The sequence below is a fragment of the Capra hircus genome, chromosome 28, assembly GCF_001704415.2.
Source record: "Capra hircus breed San Clemente chromosome 28, ASM170441v1, whole genome shotgun sequence".
In the NCBI taxonomy this organism is placed as follows: domain Eukaryota; kingdom Metazoa; phylum Chordata; class Mammalia; order Artiodactyla; family Bovidae; genus Capra; species Capra hircus.
The window spans coordinates 13,671,597-13,686,396 of NC_030835.1; the positions used below are offsets into that span (position 1 = coordinate 13,671,597).

The 14,800-nt window shown below is 41.8% G+C and overlaps 1 protein-coding gene across 1 annotated transcript in view; it reads right to left on the reverse strand.

The window, feature by feature from the left end:
• C28H10orf11 (chromosome 28 C10orf11 homolog) overlaps positions 1-14,800 on the reverse strand; it is a 1,150,860-nt gene that overhangs the window by 346,906 nt on the left and 789,154 nt on the right. The window lies entirely within an intron of this gene.

The window sequence follows — 14,800 nt, forward strand, 5'->3', positions numbered from 1 at the left end:
AACTTATATGCAGAGTATATTATGTGAAATGCTGGGCTGGATGAACTACAAGCTGGAATCAAGATTGCCGGGAGAAATATCAATAACCTTAGATATGAAGATGACACGACCCTTATGGAGAAAGCAAAGAGGAACTAAAGAGTCTCTTGTTGAAGGTGAAAGAGGAGAGTGAAAAAGCTGGTTTGAAACTCAACATTCAAAACACGAAGTTTGTGGCATCCAGTCCCATCACTTCATGGCAAAAAGAAGGGGAAAAAGTGGAAGCAGTGACAAATTTTATTTTCTTGGGCTCCAAAATCACTGTGGATAGTGACTGCAGCCACAAAATTAAGACACTTGCTCCCTGGAAGAAAAGCTATGATAAACCTAGACAACATCACTTTGAGGACTAGTCAAAGCTATGGTTTTTTCAGTAGTCATTATGGATGTGACAGATGGACCATGAAGACGGCTGAGTGTTGAAGGGTTGATGCTTTTGCATTGTGGTGCTGGAGAAGACTCTTCAGAGTCCCTTGGACTGCAAGGAGATCCAACCAGTCAATCCTAAAGGAAATCAACCCTGAATATTCATTGGAAGGACTGATGTTGAAGCTGAAGCTCCAATACTTTGACCACCTGATGTGAAGAACCAACTCGCTGGAAAAGACCTTAATGCTGGGAAAGACTGAGGGCAATAGAAGGAGGCAACAGAGGATGAGACGGTTGGACAGCATCACTGACTCAATGGACATGAGTTTGAGCAAGCTCCAGGAGATAGTGAAGGACCGGGAAGCCTGGTGTGCTGCAGTTTATGGGGCTGCAAAGAGCCAGACACGACTAAGCAACTAAACAACAATTTAGCAGCTAGGGCCCTATCACCAGGGGACGATGTAAGATGTAGCTGGATGACCACATGCTACAGAGGGAGCATAATGCACCCTGCCCTGAGTTGGTATAAGACAAGATCATTTATTCATTGTATCATTCATGCTTTCAACAGATATTTATTACATGTCTGATATGAAATAACCATATGCAAGTAATTCAAAGCAGAATTACATGTTCTAAGACAAACTAAAATTGGTCTTCCATGGTGGGCAAATAATTAAGAATCTGCTGTGCAACTCAGGGGACATGGGTTCAAACCCTGGTCTGGGAAAATTCCACGTGCCACCAGAGAACCAAGGCCCTGTGCCACAACTACTGAAGCCCCCACACTCTGGACTCTGCGCTCCACAAGAATAGCCGCTGCAGTGAGAAGCTCACGCACTACAACTAGACAGTAGTCTCTGCTTATGGCAGTGAGAGAAAGCCCTTGCACAGCAATGAAGACCCAGCACAGCCAAAAATAATTAAATAAAATTTAAAAAATTGAACAGGTCTTTGAAGAGTTCAGAGAGAGGACGACTGACTGGAGAATCCTCAACGACTAGGACACAGCCAGTGGGATAGGAGGGGCATCTGGACAGCATCCTCCTCTGCTCTAACTTGTCTCTAGAGAAAATGTACTCATGATGGGTATAAGGCAAAGCAAAGTAAGGTAGCAGCCCATGGAGGAAGTTGGAGATGGAGTACAAGATTTGGACTCTTTCACTGCCACTTAGCAGCTTTGGGACAAGCCTCAGGTGGGGTAGAAAACTTGTGGTTCAGAATTTAAAGTTTATTTTAATAGAGATTTCAGTTACACTATAGGGGGTCTCTGCCCTCTTAGCACTTCTGATTATATAATGCAGTCCAGACCCTAACATAGAGCAGGCATTCAATGTTTGATGAAGAAATGAGATGATGTTCATCTAACATACAAAGAGAGCCCAAATGTGGAGGTTTATCCAGTAATGGAGGATAACAATATCCTACCTCTTAGAGACACTAAATTGTTCACTTCCTCATAATTTATTTTCTAAGTTGGCAAAACAGACCTATACAGCTACTTAAAAGAAAACAGCTACCACCAGTCCACCAGTACAATTTTTGTAATTTATAGCCCATCTTGGTCTAACAATGACAAGGCCCTCTAAGCAAAACATTAATTTCACATAGTCACAATTAACTATAATTTTCATGCAAATAATGGATCTAAACCAAATTGCAATTTTTTTTTAATGTGGCCTGATGCTGACAAGAAGACCAAAGTAAATGTCTCCATGTATCTTTAATAATAACCTTAAAGGAAGACATATTTTATTTTAAAAGAAGTGGGTCAGTCATATGACCCCACTGAGCAAGTATTAAAACAGCTGTTCTATGCATAGAATAACATTTTTTTTTTAGTTTACTGTGTTTGCTTCTTAGACCCTATTTTGTGTTTCCATTTTGAAGAACTAAATGCCCCAGATGAATCAGTCAACAATATGTTAGCTGCTCTCACATTCAGCCTTCTGCTGTTTTATAATAGTGCCCTGATCTTATTTCAAGAAAAGAATGACAAACTTATAGCTGCAAATGCTAAATTTATGGGCTTCTTTGTGGCAGGCATTACTGAGAACAGGGCTGAGGAAATAGGTAAGATGCAGTGGAAAGAAGAAACCTCCATAAATACAAGGGCAGGCCTTGATTTTCATCTGAGCCCTGCCATCCAAGCACCGAAGGCCCGCATGCTTGAGATTTTTTTAAAGATGTGTAGGGCAGCCAAAGGTGTTGAGTGCTAATTAGATGGACAAATGAATGGTCACCCTCAAAAGGCACATTATGCCTAGTCACAGCTCTTCTAAATGCCTTGGTAGCTGCTTTAATAGCTCTGTGACTTTAAAAACTACAAGGTCAAGAAGAGTTGCATTTTGCTGGAACCTTCCCAGCAGACCCCACAGTGCCCACCAGAGCTGAGTCTCTGCAAAAGTGACCTGTTAGAAGGGGAGGAATGCCACCCTTAATTTCACCAGCATGATGCCAAATAATTAGTAGAGGGTACATTTTGTGTTTGCTGAATGGACTGGTTTTCACCCCCTCTTTTAGGGAATGAAAAGGCACAACATTTGATGAAGGAAATTATACTCAATGTACAATTAGGAGGTCTATTTGAACAAATCTGAAGAGTGACTTGGCCCAAAGAGCATTCCAGGGAACACTAGTTTCACAAAAGCCTTTTTCACAAACAATTTTAGGAAATGAAATCCTATCCCATCATCCTCTTGGAAACTCATACTGGACTGCAGCACTCTGAGGGCTTAGGAAACCCAATATAAAGGAATGTTGCTTCAGTTTATGTAACCACACATTTCATAAAACCTTCTGCTAAGGATCTCCTTTTGCATAGAACACTGATCAGGGACCTAGCATGAATGAAGCTAGGATGATGGAGCGTTCATGGATGATGAAGCACACATTAGGCTTTTCATCCAGGTGTTTGACCCACTGTTGACCTATAGGCAGACTGACCTGGAAGCTAGATCACTTCCAATGAGAGCATTTGAGAGAATAAAGCTTCATGTTTTCCAACTGCCTCGTAAGAAACTAAGTCTCCTTGACTTACCATGAGATTGTGCACTTTTCAGAGTCTCTACCTCTCCCTCTCTGACCTTATGTCAAAGTCAAGTTCATAATTCTATTTAGGAGTAACCCCACCCTCCTTGTAAATGATGCTCTAGCTATACTGTAAACCCACAGTTCCTGACATGCCAGGTCCTCTCAAATCTCCATACCTTTGAAGAGGTTCCACTCTCTGCCTGCAAGACCATCCTCACTTGTTTACCACTAAAATATCATGTATGGACTGATGCAAGAGTGCTCAAGCTAAACACTGAGTTCATAGGTTCTTCCTCCTCATTGCTTCTCTCAAATTGAGAGTCACTGCTTCTCTCAAATTTTCCCAGTGAGAATTTAGCTTGTCCTTCTTTGGACTCCTTTTATACATGTACTGTATTACATTTCACTGTAACTGTCTGCTTAGACGTGTCATTCCTTAGGGCCATATTTTATTCAGTTTTGAAGTCCAGTGTTTACTTCTGCGCCTAGCACACTGTAGATTTTTTTTTTTTTTCCCGAAGCTTACAAATGCCCCCCTTTCTCTGGGTAAGTTTCACGGTCATATATTTTATTCATATGACCACTGAAGGCTGCCCAACTACTAAAAGTACATAAAAATATGGAACATTAATTTTACCCTCCCTCCTCCCAGAAAAGATATGCAATCAGTAATACGTAGGATTGAAAAAAGAAAAAAAATCCATACTCAATATATCTAAAGGATCCCCAGTTGAATTTCTGGGAAAATGCTTGGCCACATGAAACCAACCAAATCTTGGCCTACTAAGTGCCTCTCCTCTAAATACAGTGTCTTCCCAGTCATGAACTATTTAAAACCATCTTAAGAGAGACTGACTGGAACAGGGGGGGTCTAATTATTATTTAAAATGACAACTGAAAACAGGCTCCAATCAAAGACTTGTTTAGCTCTGTTAAGAACAGAATCAAAACAGCGATGATTTAACGCAGCATTATCCCTGGCAATGGCGAGCCTGCATTTCTCTCTTGGCTCCCTCTTTATCTTCCACTGCGCTGCTAAGAGGCCTGGCTTTGTAGTAACAGCTGAGGAAATGCTGACACATGTGCAACTTCAAGAAACACGCTCCTATCTATAACTAAATATTTATGCAACCTAGCCCTGGTTTGGTGATGACCACTTTCCAAAGCATTTTATAGGGCACAAAGAGAAGCCACACATATTTAAAAAGAGGAGAAGGGTACATTAAAAAAAAAAAAAAAGATTTCTATAAAGTCAGTTTGCTTTCAGATAGACTGTAAAGCACTAAGTATCATAACATTCATGAAGTGAAAGGACACACACATACATTTTTCAGGCCTTAAATTTAACCCCATAAAACACACTGGAGCAGCATAAGCTTGAGTTCTATCTAATTAAACCACAGGTTCATAAATTAGAGAGCAGATACCATTTTTCATCTCCTAGTAGGAATGAGTATAAAGTATTTTGAGTTAGTCCTCCTCTTAGAGACTGCTAGGGGAAAAAAATACCGAAAATTTCCCTCCATAAGGTAACATCTTAACTCAGTTTGTGACCGTTTACATGGTTATTAGTTTGTTGCTTCAATTATGTCCAGTCAACAAAATTTTAATCATCATCAAGAGATAGCAATTTTCCAGGCCCCACCTAGTTTTACTATTTCATTTTCTAAGATATGCAGGAGGCCATGCTTTCAATAGCTGGGATACCTTAAGATGATTAGTATTGAAATAGCCACGGCTTATTTTTTTTTGCCTTTTCATACTGTTCATAGGGTTCTCAAAGCAAGAATATTGAAGCCATTTGCCTTTCATTTCTGCCGACAAAGGTCTGTCTAGTGAAAGCTATGGCTTTCCAGTAGTCATGTATGGCTATGAGAGTTGGGCCATAAAGAAAGCTGAGTGTTAAAGAATTGATGCTTTTTGAACTGTGGTGTTGCAGAAGACTCTTGCAAGTCCCTTGGAATACAAGGAGATCAAACCAGTCAATCCTAAAGGAAATTAGTCCTGCATATTCCTTGGAAGGACGGATGCTGAAGCTGAAGCTCCAATTCTCTGGCTATCTGATACGAAGAACTGACTCATGGAAAAGACCCTGATGCTGGAAAAGACTGAAGGCAGGAGTAGAAGGGGATGGCAGAGGGTGAAATAGTTGTAAGGCATCACTGATTCGATGGACATAAGTTTGAGCAAGCTCCAGGTGTTGGTGATGGACAGGGAGGGCTGATGTGCTACAGTCCATGGGGTCACAGTGTCAGACACAACTGAGTGACTGAACTGAACTGAAGGCTGATTTTAAGACAAGCAAAACTACTCAAACCCTACTGTAGTTTTGATTTACATTTCTTTAAGAATTAGTAGGCTTCCCTTATAGCTCAGTTGGGAAAGAATCTGCCTGCAATGCAGGAGACCCAGGTTCGATTCCTGGGTTGGAAGATCCCCTGGAGAAGGAAATGGCAACTCATTCCTGTATCCTTGCCTGGAGAAACTCATGGACAGAGGAGCCTGGTGGGTTATAGTCCATGGGATCACAATAGTCAGACACGACTTAGCAACTAAACCACTAAGAATTAGTATCAACTCACACCAGCCAGAATGGCTATCACTGAAAAGTTTACAAATAATAAATGCTAGAGAAGGTATGAAGAAAAAAGAATTCTTCCTATACTACTGGTGGGAATGTAAATTGGTGCAGCTACTATGTATAATAAAAAGGCAGTTACCATATGATCTAGCAAGCCTACTCTTGGGGATATATTCAGAAAAAATTATACTTCAAAAAGATGCATGAACCCCAATGTTATTATAGCAGCACTCATTACAGCATCCAAGACATGGAAGCAATCTAAGTGTCCATTGACAGATGAAGGGATAAAGTAGACGTGATACACACACACTAGACTACTACTCAGCTCTACAAAGAATGAAATAATGCCATTTGCAGCTATATGGATGGGCCTAGAGATTATCATACTAAGCAAAGTCAGTCAGAGAAAGACAAAAGTCATATAATATCACTTATACATGGAATCTATAAACAGGAAACAAGTGAATTTATTTACAAAAGAGAAACAGACTTACAGATATAGAAAACAAATTTAGGGTTACCAAATGGGAAAGAGTGGGAGGGATAAATTAGGAATTTGAGATTAACAGATGCACACTACTATATATAAAATAGATAATCAACAAGGACGTATTGTATAGCACCGAGAACTATTCTCACTATCCTGTAACAACCTGTAAGGGAAGATAATTTGAAAAGGTACATGGACTGAAGTCTGCGAGGCTCCTCCATCCATGGGATTTTCCAGGCAAGAATACTGGAGTGGGTTGCCATTTCCTTCTCCGGAGGATCTTCCCAACCCAGGGATCGAACCCGGGTCTCCCACGTTGCAGGCAGACTCTACCTTCTGAGCCACCAGGGAAGTTGAAAAAGTACATATGTATGTTATATACAAAGTTATATATATACATATATGTATATATAAATCACTTTGCTGTACACCTGAAACTAATACAACATTACAATTCAACTATATTTCAATTTTAAAAAAAGACCCAGTGTTCGAGACATTCCAGCTACAGTCTGCCCATAGACTAGTCACAGGACTTTCAGATGGCTGTTTTGGTCAAATGGAGCAGTTGCCGTTTCTTCTCTTGGCCCGTGGTCTAAACATTTGCTAAACAAGGGATTTGGAAGTTGGGGACAACCAGCAATATCACTTTGGGACTTGTCAAAAAAATGAAGATCCCCAAGCTCTGTGGCTTATTTAGGGGGATAGACTCTAGACGGATGGTTTTCAGGAATCTGAATATTTAACAAGCACCCTAGATGACTGGAAAAGGACATACTAGAATTAGAAAATCAATGAACCAAGTGACTAGTGTGTATTTCCTAGTTCTGTTATTAGGGCTATTGGTGATGGCTTTGGCAAGGAAATCAACCCATCTCATTGTTGTGGGCTTTCCTACTCATGCAAAGGACTAATCCATACACACTTTCACCAAAGGGCACGCAATATGAGAGAGGCACTTTCAGGGCCTGGATTATAATTCTAATATCTCGGTAAATTTCTTTGTAAGCCCTTTTCTGTACTTCCAATGTGTCCTTGCAAATTTTCAACCTGGTGCCACATTAGGAAGAGGTGCTGCTACCCACATGCTGCTCAGAATCCATGTGGGAAATGGCTCTTTTTAGTCTTTGATGCCAGTAACTTGGGAGTAAGTTGAATAAATCACTCTTAAACAATCTCTCGCCCTTTGAAAGGTAATCTAAAGAGTCATTTTGGCATTTCTTAACTGGCCACTAGATTCCCTTCATGGGATTTAAGAACCCAGATTTCAGACAGTCTGTCACTAAACAGCTGCTTTCACTGTACTCCTAAAAGGCCTTAGAGGGTGGTTTCCATGCCTCAGAAATCTGACGTTTGGAAGCAAACACCTGCCTTCAACCCACTCCTCAACTCACCAGCCACATTCCCCAAGTGGCTTAGCCATTTGCTCAAACACAACTCTCTGAATTTGGTTGATTTAATCTAAGGCAGTGACTAGAATCAGCCTCTTATCAGAGGCTGAGGTGTTTGGGAAAAAGTTAGAAGGAATGAAGTGACAAAGGGTTCAAATATCCTACAGTTGGAGTTGAATAAACGGCCACTCATTTCAAAGCTTTGGATTTTGAAAGAAAACAGCTTAGGGCTATAGAGGCAAATGGGGAGGTGACACCCAACACCATCCAGGATACACAGATTCTGTCTGACTTATTTAAATAGAAAGAGACGTAAGTGCATTTATAAGGATCGCTTTAGCTTTTCCATTTATCAGTGTCCTCCATCTTACCTCCATTACAGCTCTGACAGAATAATTAATTTCAGTCAATCAATCATTTAACAAAAAACTTGCAGGTGACCTCAACATGCCATATAAGCCACAGAGAACTAGTCACAACAGCAGTCTTCAAACTCCCTTGGAAAGGAAAATTAAGCCTGCTATGTGTGGCTTGGGGCAACCTAAGCCGTAAATCTCTCTTTTCTGATCTCTTCATAGAGATGAAAGAGAAAAGCCGCTCTGGGTTACATACAACAATTATGTGTTCCCCAAACTCAGGGAATCAGCTTTCAGACAGCCCTAATCATTACCAATTAACCACGTCTGCTGACATCCTGTAAGCACTGCCCTGGTGCTGCTGAACACCGGGGCCCTCCCTCAGGCAGCCAGTCTCTTACTTTACAGCATATGTGTTTGAGAAAAGCCTATTAATGTTTGTTGACAATTCCAGATAGAGGTCACCTGTTGTCATGGTGCAACATACCCTCTTTCCCCCTCTGAATGCCAGGCAGGGGGTGGGGGGCAGCTTTGTTAGCAACACTTCAATGCATTTCTATATTGCCACCAACATTCAGATGTGATGAAAAGAGATTTCAGGTCTCCCAACTCTTCAGTGGCAATTCCCACCCGCTACTGCACACCCATTTGGGACTGAAAGGAGACTCTTCCTTGGATAATATACTTGACAGAATGTGTTCAGACCCCAGACCTTCAGAGGAAGATGTCCAGGCATGGGCAGCCAACTTGTAACAGGAAGATTTACAAATGGAAATCTAGAAAGAGGATTGCATTTCTCTAGATGCAAAGTGGACTTTTTCCATTTAAATCCTCCCCATTTAGGTCCTAAGCCCTGAGAATAAAGAACTTGCATTTAGGGATTCTATCAGCAATTTGCACAGAAGTGATTTTCTGTACTTCCAATATGTATTCCTTTTGGGTTTAAAATGGTGCCACTTCAGTAAAATCCAAGTGGAGACTGTAAAAAAAAGTTTTTAATGATTAAATCAAATAATTATTTAACTCAATTTAATTCCTCCAACTTCTTCCAAGGAAAGGGAAACATCATTCTGCAAAATATCAAATTTGAATTGAAGCGTTTGGGCTAGAATCGGTGCCTACTTTAAGCTTGGGAGAATCTCAATAAGACTGCATTCTCCTTGAGGGCAAAGTTACCTTATTAAAAGAAGAAAATCCCACAGTATCTGGAAGAGCTGACTGCCAAGGAGGAACTCTGTGCAGGGTTATTAGGTGCGATGAACAGCCTATGCTTATTTCACCCTCTAGCATCATAAAATCTTAATGCACTACATGACAGGTAGGGTTCCAGTACCTTCCTTCAGCAGTGGATCAGAGGTAAGGTCAGAAGTGCTTACAAGGACCACCCCAGGGTCCCTCCCTCATAACTGTGAATTAATTATCTGAGAGCATCCTACGCCCAGGTCCTAGGCTCCCAAACTGTGTGATAAGGCACCCCCAAGTCACTGCAGCAAACTCAGAGGGCGCTGAGGATACTCACATGAAAATGAATTTAAATTAGTTTAGATTCAAGGTTAATTTGTAAATATTTTAAATTTAAGCAAAGCAATACTCAACAGCTGTCAAATACCCTAGCAAATTGCTAGCTCAAGGTGGACTTCAGTTTCAACATTAGATCACACCACATTCTATTCGTCATGTCCTATCTTTGTGAAACTTCTAGCAGTTGCTTGATAAAAAGCAAGTACAGCATGAAAATTCATGTGGAAAAGGACATGAGGGTGGCAGTGTCCAACCTGCTTTTGAGACTTGTGTTCTGCAGCACACAACAGATACACACATCCCATCAGCATTAACCACAGTTATTTATAAATGTGTATAAAATATTTTCTTCCAATTTCTGTGAACCTTCCCCAAATATCCACTAAGTTGTAGGACATAAATACTCATCAGCTTATTTGGATCCATCTAGCTATTCAACAAAAGGAACTGTGTGTGTGTGTGTGTGTGTGTGTGTGTGTGTGTGCGCACGTGCGTGCGTGCGTGCGTGCGTGCTCACACACCTAGAGGCATCATGAAAAAGTTACTCGGATACAAAGGGGTGCCATGAACTGAGGAAGCTTAGGAACCACCCTTCTCCTCCTGGCTCTGAACATCCCCTTTTCTTTCTTTATTATTTGTGACAAGTTTCAGTCACAGGATTCTGGCCTTGGAGCCTCAGGAAGCGCCTTACAAATACAGATAAAGCCTATTCCTCCATCCACTCATCCTCCTTGGAGGAGCTTGAAGACAGCTTGAAAATGAACACACAGATCTACACATGGCCCACAATGGAGTGCTAAGCTAACTCAATTTTCTCAGAGGTTGCAGGCACACTTCTGAAGTGTTATTTCATTAGGTGAACGTGGGCCGCCAAACACAGACACATCCCATCTTCTGGGGTGGAGAGGTCCCCAAGAGGGAATCAGCCAACCCCAGTCAAGCCATAAGGAAATAGAGACCCATCACTTCGAGCACAGCCATACTGCCACCATCGTCACAGGAAGGGTCTAATAAAGATCTATTTCTCTGGATGGTGTTTTCCTCACCAACACCTCATTACCTCTGGATCTTGGCCAGGACTTCACCTACTTTCTTTGAGTAGAGGACAGAAACAAATTACCAGGTTTTTCTAGAAACACACTGCACAGTAAATAAATTTCCTTCAAACTACAGAGTGCTATCATAACCCAAGCCAGGAGAGGAAGCAATCTAATTTCAATCTGTGATCAGAACGAAATACAAGAATCAATGCCGCAGCTCTTCTGCAGCAATGTGAAGGGGTTTCCGGCTGACCTTGGAATCTCTGCCCAGGAAATGAAAGGGGGAGACTGACAGATGACTTGATGGAAAAACCAGTGAGGGCAACAGAAAGCAAGAGAGGTTGTAATAACACCTGAGAGGTACCCAGGGTCCCTAGAAGGGCCCTGTTTGCTTCCCCAAACTACTGCTACCTCAACTGCCATTAACCACTTCTAATGCAGCAATGAATCAGCCTAGGTGCCTGGAAACTAGGAAAATGACACCCTCATTTTCTTGCAAATGTAGATTGCAATCCCCAGGACGGAAATAAGGAAAATTGAATGCCTTTCTCTGGGCTGCTAAAAACGAAGCGAGTTTCAAGTCTTCAGTGGTGATCCTTCCCGGGACACAATGGTCCCCTGACCTTAGCCCACAGCCACCCAGAGGACACAGAAGTAAAAATCTGCCTTCCATAAAGCCTCTTGGCAGGTTCATGGCCCCCTTCCCTTTCTTATTGCTGTCCCCACCCCAGCCGCCAGATTGAAATAACATTTATTGAGTCAAAGCACATGGAACAAGGCATATTCCCTGAATTACTTTGCTCCACGAGGTATGGAGATAATCCCCATTTTACTGATGAGGAAATTGAAGCTCAAAATGGTTATGGGATGTACTCAAAGCATCAGAGTTAGAACTGAAATCCAATCTGACTCTAGTCTCTTTTCCTCTACTGCCCTAGTTAACAAATTGTCCTGGTCTCCAACACAACCAAGAAAGCAGCAATGGGTCCCCTGTTTTACAAAGTGACTTTATGTGAAGTTAAAACAGGTCTCTGACAACACTAATTTTCTTAATATATTGAATATACAATGATTTTGTCCGAACTGGTACTGTCATCTGCCCAGAGACCACCATTACAAGTACATGAACCCCCTGTCTCCGTGACATGGGCAGTGTCCCAGACGCAGCACCATCAGACTGTGTATAATCTGGGCTGGGCTCAAAGGAGGGGAATATTTTACAATGCATCACTTCAGGGAAGGCATGAAGAATAGTGAAAAATGCAGATTCTGTCACATGATAGGCAGTTAGTAGATATGTATTAAATGGAATCCAAATCCCTATCTTCTAGGAATTAAAACTAACATAAAAGCAGAAAAATAACCTTACAAGAATCGTTGGAAAGGCCAAATAGTGGTCCACAGACCTCAATTCCATGAGCTGAAGCTCAAATTAGGAGTGGAGATCAAATCATAAAACTGACAGCCAGCCAGCCAGCATCCTTAACTGTCAACCTGAATTCAAGGGCCACGAGAGCAGGGACCAAGTCTGTCCTGATTACTCTCTATACCGAAGCTTTAACATGGAGCCTTCCATGCAGGAGGCGCCCAGGAAGCATGCACTCGGGGGGGAATGTTTGTGTTCCCTGGATGCTGGTTAGCATAACAACTGCAGGAAAAGTGACTGAATGCCTGTTCTCTGTCAGGTACCAGCTGGTCCTAAAGCACGAGAGCCGCAGGACCTCTTAGCAAAGGAAAACTAATGCGAAGAGGACAGTCTAGGCACAAGGTGCTCACCAGGACTAGAGCGCCTCCTAAGCCTTCTTTCTCTGTAGCTGAAGAGAAAAGGTGGTGGATAAAGATTCACCTGACATGTTCCTCACATCGCCCTGAAAAGTCACTTTGATGGAAGAGAAATACACTCTCAGCCCTGGTTTAATGTAACTCCTTTGCCTTTTCCCATCAGGCTGGGGCTGCCCCTGGCATGGGAGTAATCTGCCAGCTTCTTGGGGGTTCTGAGGCTAAACAGAGAGCTTCTGCTTTCCAGGACCCTCATCTGGCACATTCCTGTGAATGGCACATTTGTGGGGGGAAAAATAAACAAACTGTCTAAGATCTCACTATTAACATTCCACACCTCAGGCTAAATGTTAGTGCCATCTTATCAGACTCAGTTTGGAATGCATAAATGAAAAAAAAAAATCCCTCCAACTAATGGTTGTATTAAGACATTTCACTTAATCAAATGTTGCATTATCTGGAGTTATTTTTAACAGATGCACATTGGATTAATAAAAACTACACAAAACTTCAGATTAAATAAGACATTTTTGCTAAGCTGACAGTAAGGCCCACTTTAATTCAGAGTCATATTAAACAGAAGCCTTTGATATTGGTGAAACCAAGAGAGATCTCAAATTTCTGGCAGTCAAACAGCAGCAAGCCATATTTTATTATTGAATTCTTTTTTTAAAAAATGCACTTGGAGCAAATTGTGTACTTAGAAAATTAACTGAAAACACAGCTTTGGTTCTTATCAGACCCATTTCAGAACGTCTGAGGGATGCCTGGATAACAATGTGCCCAGATAACAATCCAGTCTGGGTCCCCAACAGGGGGACAAAGGGGCACTGGGACTTTCCCTTATTCCTGGCATAAACATGCTGAGGGTCAACAGGTATTCACTATAGCTGATGGAAAAGAGGGGAAGATGTGGTAAGATGGCTTCTTACAGACCAGGAAGAGCTCTTATAGTCATGACAACAGGATTTGTGCATAGTTTTACAGTATATGAAATATTTTCAAACCACCATTTTGTCCAGTCCTCAAAAGCTCTGAGTAAAACACAAAGTGTTATGATCCACAGTTTTAGGTACAAATTGCAGTGGCTTTCCCAATATTTTACAAATGGTAGATAGGCAAGATGAGATGAAAACTCAGCTCTTCTGTTTCCAAATCCCTGTTTGGTCTCCTGGGAAAAATTTCTGTCCAGATCCCAGTGGAAAATTGAGGCCCTAACCCACTCCAGTACTCTTGCCTGGAAAATCCCATGGATGGAGGAGCCTCGTAGGCTGCAGTTCATGGGGTCACTAAGAGTCAGACACGACTAAGCGACTTCACTTTCTCTTTTCATTTTCATGCATTGGAGAAGGAAATGGCAACCCACTCCAGTGTTCTTGCCTGGAGAATCCCAGGGACAGGGGAGCCTGGTGGGCTGCTGTCTATGGGGTCGCACAGAGTCGGACACGACTGAAGTGACTTAGCAGCAGCAGCAGCAAGCCTTGTGAATCCCAGGAAGAAACCCCAGAGCAGGTTGCTATATGGATGCATAAAAGAGGTTGCTAATATCCCCACATTCTAACACAGTAACTCATCACTGACCCTTGTCTACTTTGTTTGAGCCTAAACAGCTTCATTAGAAAGGCTTCTTTTTTTAATACACAAGACACAAGAAGCCAATATCTTAAAGAAGGCCACTTAATCCATTATCTTACCATGACTGCATTATACTTACACAAAAGTTCCTCTCCAGTCTTAGAAAGTATTGAACACATTGCCATTTTACTACTGCCAAGCGCTGAAAAGTTGTGATTCAGCATTTGCAACCCATCTCTTATGACAAGGTGCCAATATGAAGATTAGTCTCAAGAATTAACAGGATTCAGAGTGTGCAGATCACTCAATTTCGGCCAATTAAATGAGCGTCATTCAGCATTAATTCTTTCTTGTTTGGGTCATTAGTATACATACTGGAAAGCTGAAAAGGAGAAACCTCGTGGGGATATTAGAAGAGGGAATAGGGTCCTGTCTTGAGAACTGCAATGCACTGACTTGAGAACTAGCAATGGGAGGTGATTTAAGAATGCAACAGTGTGACCTCTGTACCCAGAACCACCGCGCTAGCACCTTTACTCTCTTCCACAGCTCTTCCTAGAACCTCATTTTTCCTCTTATTTTCCTGAGACTTTCAAAATACTTCTGCGAAAGCTACAGGAAAG